Source organism: Mesoplodon densirostris, chromosome 2 (assembly GCF_025265405.1).
Source record: "Mesoplodon densirostris isolate mMesDen1 chromosome 2, mMesDen1 primary haplotype, whole genome shotgun sequence".
NCBI classification, from domain to species: Eukaryota; Metazoa; Chordata; class Mammalia; order Artiodactyla; family Ziphiidae; genus Mesoplodon; species Mesoplodon densirostris.
In genome coordinates this window covers 161836956-161842955 of record NC_082662.1, presented here as the reverse complement: position 1 = coordinate 161842955, position 6000 = coordinate 161836956, and the positions used below count along the sequence as shown (strand labels likewise).

At 39.4% G+C, this 6000-nt stretch overlaps 1 long non-coding RNA gene across 1 annotated transcript in view; it reads left to right on the top strand.

The window, feature by feature from the left end:
* Positions 1-2454: 2454 nt before the first annotated feature.
* LOC132484567 (uncharacterized) overlaps positions 2455-6000 on the top strand; it is a 270284-nt gene continuing 266738 nt past the window's right edge. The window contains exon 1 of the long non-coding RNA XR_009531226.1: positions 2455-2703. This is a non-coding gene — a long non-coding RNA (uncharacterized LOC132484567). The remainder of the gene's footprint in view (positions 2704-6000) is intronic.

Genomic DNA, 6000 nt, shown 5'->3' with positions numbered 1-6000 from the left:
CAGTGGAAAGACCCAAAATGTGGTTAACCAGACAATGTGTGCATGACAGTGGGTAGCTTTTACAGTTGCAATCTTTTTGGTTAATTCTATCACTATTGTCTGAAAGCAGCCCTACTTAAGAGTTATTGCGATAACTGTCTAAGGATCTGAGTCTGTGCATTCTTGAGGTATGAGCAGCAGTGGAAGGCAGTCATGAAGCATACTTTATGATTTGGATTTTCTACTTATGTTATTCAACAGGCAGGCAGTTGTCATTGTATTGATGAAAGCAGTTTTCTCCCTATTGGATGCCAGAACCTCACTCTATTTCAGGAAAACAAGTCTATTAGGGAAATACTTGGTTCAGTTATGGAGAAGTTGAATTTTTGGTGTCTATGAAATCTTCAGCAAGAAAAGGCCAGTTAGTTTAATGCATCAACCTAGAGTTTAAGAGGGATACCTGAGATGGAGACAAAATATTTGATATTGTCTCATCCAATAGGAGTGGATGGGATTGCCCAGGAATGGTGGGCTGCATTTTTTTTTTTTTTTTAGAGCAGTGTGCCAGATAGGGAAGGACATGAGACTGAAAGGCTAACTGGGAGAAAGCTGAGAGGGTCTTTAGATTGGTGGATCTGGTTAGGATAAAAAGCAGGTATAGGGAGGGTAGCTGAGTGAGAGAAATGGAAGGAAGAGTAAAAGAGACTGGGGTGACTGACTTTAATCTTTTGAATCTGGAGAAATTTTGAGGGACACAGTTGTGGATGTGCCTAGGGAGTGACTGACAATGAGGAGAGGTCCTGTGGAAAGGGTTGTTAGGGAAGGCACAAAGGAGGGGAAGCACAGAGCAGTTCCAATGATGGAGGTATAGAAGAGATGAAATCATGAAGGGGCTTAGGACACGAGAGAGGATACCAAAAATGCGAGGTATGGTGGGCTGAAGTATGGTGAAGACAACTGGACCCAAGATGCCTTCTGGAGAGACACCTGTGGGGAAGAGGCACTTGTGTTCTTTTAGAGTCAGTCACAGCTTGGGATAGGTTACTTTTTTTTTTTTATAGCAGTACGCGGGCCTCTCACTGTTGTGGCCTCTCCCATTGCGGAGCACAGGCTCAGCGGCCACGGCTCACGGGCCTAGCCACTCTGCGGCATGTGGAATCTTCCCGGACTGGGGCACGAACCTGTGTCCCCTGCATCGGCAGGCGGACTCTCAACCACTGTGCCACCAGGGAAGCCCTAGGTTACATTTTTGAGGGAATATTTGTTGAGGGTGTGGCAACTCAGATTTTTGTGCGTCTCCGTTGCATTGGCTCTGGGGTCAGAGTTGTTGGTGTACAAACTTACACTAGGACTTCTGGGTAGAGGTCCTTGTTATGAGGGGTCTGTAATCCAGGAGTTGTTCCCAGTGCAAGGAATCCATGCTGATCATTATCTCCCTGAATCCTTTCAAATGTAGCGCCCATCCTATAAGGTTTTCTGCAAGCTCAGACAGAGATTGGGAGAGAAGCAGGTCTCTACCTAACTTACTTCTGAGTGCCCCATGAGGTGAATGGAGAAACAAAGTTGGAGATGGAAAATGGAAGCTGTTTGGGGCATTGTATGTCAAGCTGAAAGGTTAAACAGAGAGTGAATGAATAGCAGGGACAAGGTCAGAGCCCAGTGCGGGGCCAGAAGTCACTTCCAAATTCATTAAACCAAGGAGGTGAAATGAGGAGATTAGGAGGTCACATGTATTCCAGATAAAAGAGAGAATGGTAAGATATGAAGTGGGTCAAAAACAAGGTCTAGTTATTAGGGTAAAAGAAAAAGGAATTTGGTTATATGGTATATAGCATATGGTTGGTGTGGTATTAATAGTATGACCTTTTTTTTGGCAGAAGTAATATAATTTAAAAAATAAGCCTAAATATTGCTGCATTGGAGAATTAACTCTTGGCAACTTCTTTTTTTAAAATTAATTTTTATTGGCGTATAGTTGCTTTACAATGTTGTGTTAGCTTCTGCTGTACAGTTGGCAACTTCTAACCAGCAAGGTGATCTTGAACAATCTCTTAAAGTCTATGGCACTCTGTCTTCTCATCTGTAAAAATTAAGCAGTTGGGTCAGGTGATCTCTGAAGTTTCTAGTAGCTCTGTGATTCTACATTATTTATTCTTCCATTTTTCAGATCCCTGACATCCTCCCCCAATCCCCACCATCCCTTTTAGGGCCCCAAATCACACTGAAGGTGTCCACTGCTTTCATGCAAGGCCAGCCTTAAAGATTTGTTTTCTTTCTAACATTTAAGATAGAAGTAACTGCAGACATTTGGAGAGGCATAGCTCATATCCTGCTGAAATTCAATGAATGATCTAACTTCTCTAGAATGGAACATGACTGCATTGTTTATATTTTGTTTTTTGTTACCAGGCAATCCATATGGGCTTCATTGAAATATTGTGTATCAGTTGGGGTTTGTGCTTTATCACATTGCGTGAGAGAAGAAGGTAGTGGCTGCTTTGGGGAATGGAGGAGGCGGAAAAGAATGTAAAGAGTGAAGATGGAGAAATAAGATGAGGAAGTGGTGATGAGAACCAAGGAAGAGAGAACGTCAGAGTGGTGCTGAGAAAGAATAGACTTTTCTTCTGGTAAAGGGCGGCAGAGGGGAAGAATCCAGCTGATCACTACACAGGGCTTCTGGCTCCAGGAATAACAGACCATCTGGTGTCCAACTCCTTCAAAATGGTAAGCTTCATAAACATTCTCATTTATCTGACGTGGACACTGCATACCCAGCAGATGTATTCCATGAGGATTTCTTGGTGGAAACAGGCCTAATCAAAGTGAGGTATTCCAAAATAGTCTTTGAAAGGACTGTGTACTTTTATTTGAGAAGCTAGAGGAGAGGATTTGGATGAGGTATTGAACGTTTTATTTTCCTTTTGAAATGAGAGTTGGCTTGGGCTATGTAAACTATTTTCTTCTCATTTCTGTATTACCACACACTTGACAGGTGTCAACAAGCTGCTTTTTTTCATTGACTGGATCAATATAGAAACAGTATCCAACAGAAAGGGGGAGCAGAGCCAAAGGCAAACTTAAAATATTACTTATAGCCATGAAGTCTCTTAATGGCCATTTTATAGTAGGTATTTCTCTATATGACACATCTCCCCTCCTTCAGTATTTTATAGTAACTCACGACATGTAAGGAAATTATGGATATGCTTCTTTCCCTTCCCTTTATCTCATCCCTTTCCTTCTAACAAGCTGAATTTACGTGTGAGGGTTTTCAGAAGGGTTCTTGATGCACCCTAATTTGCCATCTCTGAATTACATCTTATTAAAAAAAATCAAATCCCAGCTTTACAAATGTTGCAACAAATAGCTGTCACTGCTACCTTTATATGCATCATGGAAGCAGATAACATCTCAGAGGTCCCTTTTGACTCAAAATTATTAGATTCTGTGATTCTTTTGTGATTTTTAATTGGAAGTGGGGGTGAAATTACTGAGAAGTGACTATAATATGCAGGGGTAGAGAAATCAGACAAAAGATGTGATGCGGGCATAACAGCCTTGAAAGATGCATCAATGCAGTAAAGAGAACATAGCTTTAGAGTGTAATTTGAGTTGGATCTTTCATAATCTGGCTATCTTCTCTCCAATTTTTCTTATTTTCCTTCTATTCACCACCATAACTAGTAAATTGTTAATATACGGCGATGCTTTCTATCATTAAAAATAACCAGAAGAAAAACTTTTTTCATGTGGAAATGATTAAAGAAATGGAAGAAATTAGGGGCAACTATAAAAGAAATGATTCTCAGCCAAGTTTGGTTACTTGACATTATCAAGGTAGGCTTCAGAGAGCTTAATTTAACTTCAACCTGTACCCATCCGAGAGTGAGAAGAATTACTTAATTCCAGACAAACTTAGTACAGTTCTACAAGTAAATGATGATCTAAATTTCATACTGTATAAATATTTTTCCACTTAAGAATTGATACCAGTTACTTCCTGATTGGTGTACCAGGTTAGAAATGGAAAGATCTGAAATTTGAATAAATAAGACAGATAAAGACAATGAAGTATGTAGAACTATTACAAAGAAAGTTTTTAAGAAAATTGCTATTATCTTTAATTCAACTTTTTAGAAACCATTAATTACTGTTCTTAAAAAAAATCCCTTCTGCCACATTGCTCCCTCTTCTACTCTTTTTCTTCCGTTTCTTGTGCCCGTATTTGAAATTATTCAGTCACAACTTGAGCAGTATACTGTCTGCTTACATCTGTCTGGACACAAAAGAATTGTGCCCTCATGTGTGGAAACCAGTCCTAGTTCAGTGGGAAGGGAATTCAGTTTGGATCTCAAGATCCCAGAGGAAGTTCCAGATTTTCCTCTTACAGGCTGTGTGACTTTAGGTGAATCATCTAACTTTTTTGAACTTCATTTTATCATTTGTAAAGTCAAGGCAATAAAATTTACTCCATGAAGGATTATATAAGGTATTTATGAAAAATACCTTACCCAGTAGATTGCTACTCAGTTTGTAATTAATCAGATTTAGAAACTGAAACAGACGTGTGGTAGCTCATGTAGGGTCCTCTAAGACAGAGCTCACACTTACATATTTTCCTGAAATGCCTTGGATTACATCAGATGGCAAGGTTATTTTTTGTGTAAATGCTACCTGTGGGTGTAATCACTTGTTAGCATCTGGTTACTTTCTTTGTTACTATTTTCTGGTTAATTCTGGGAGGGAAATGGATTTTGTCCTGGCAGCATTTTTCTTTTATTTTGATGCTTTTTGTCAGATACCTGTGAGATACCTTTCCCCCTAAGTGCTGACCTTTATGTTAATGTGGCAGTGAAATATTATAGTAAGATTAGAGCTCCATAGGGGGTAAAAAAATATAACTTTTCAAATAGAAACCAGCATAAGTTCTAGAAAAGAAATCCAAGATTCTCAGCTGGTCCTGTCATTGGAAACAATAGGCTCTCTAACAGAAGGGGCTTCACATAAGGATCTATAGGTGATGCAGAATAAAACTTAACTACTGAAAAACCTAACAAGGCAGTATTTACCAAGATTATACATTATCTGCAAAAGGTACTAGCAACAACTAAATTTATCACTCCATATCATCCCTCAGGATCTCAGATGTCAGGAAAAAGATCAAGGTCAGAAACTCAGATGGTGCTCATATTAGTCAGGTATAAGCTGTAGCACTAGCTAATAGGTATCAAGAAAACATTGCCCAGGCTGGGACGAGTCAAGCTATTTTCCTTAAAGTCAAACATCTTAAAGATGACGTTGCTAAGTTCACTGTTAGGTTTTTCTGCTGTGAGTTCACTTTTATTTTATTTTATTAAAAAAATGTTTTAACATCCTTACTGGAGTATAATTGCTTTACAATGGTGTGTTAGTTTCTGCTTCATAACAAAGTGAATCAGTTATACATATACATATGTTCCCATATCTCTTCCCTCTTGCGTCTCCCTCCCTCCCACCCTCCCTATCCCACCCCTCTAGGTGATCACAAAGCACCGAGCTGATCTCCATGTGCTATACGAGCTGATCTCCCTGTGCTATGCGGCTGCTTCCCATTAGCTATCTATTTTACATTTGGTACTGTATATATGTCCATGCCACTGTCTCACATTGTCTCAGCTCACCCTTCACCCTCCCCGTATCCTCAAGTCCATTCTCTAGTAGGTCTGCATCTTTATTCCCATCTTGCCCCTAGATTCTTCTGATCATTTGTTTTTTCTTTTCCTTTTCTTTTTTTTTTTTTTTAGATTCCATATATATGTGTTAGCATACTGTATTTGTTTTTCTCTTTCTGACTTCTTCACTCTGTATGACAGTCTCTAGGTCCATCCACCTCACTACAAATAACTCAGTTTCATTCCTTTTTATGGCTGAGTAATATTCCATTGTATATATGTGCCACATCTTCTTTATCCATTCATCTGTTGATGGACACTTAGGTTGCTTCCATGTCCTGGCTATTGTAAATAGAGCTGCAATGAATAT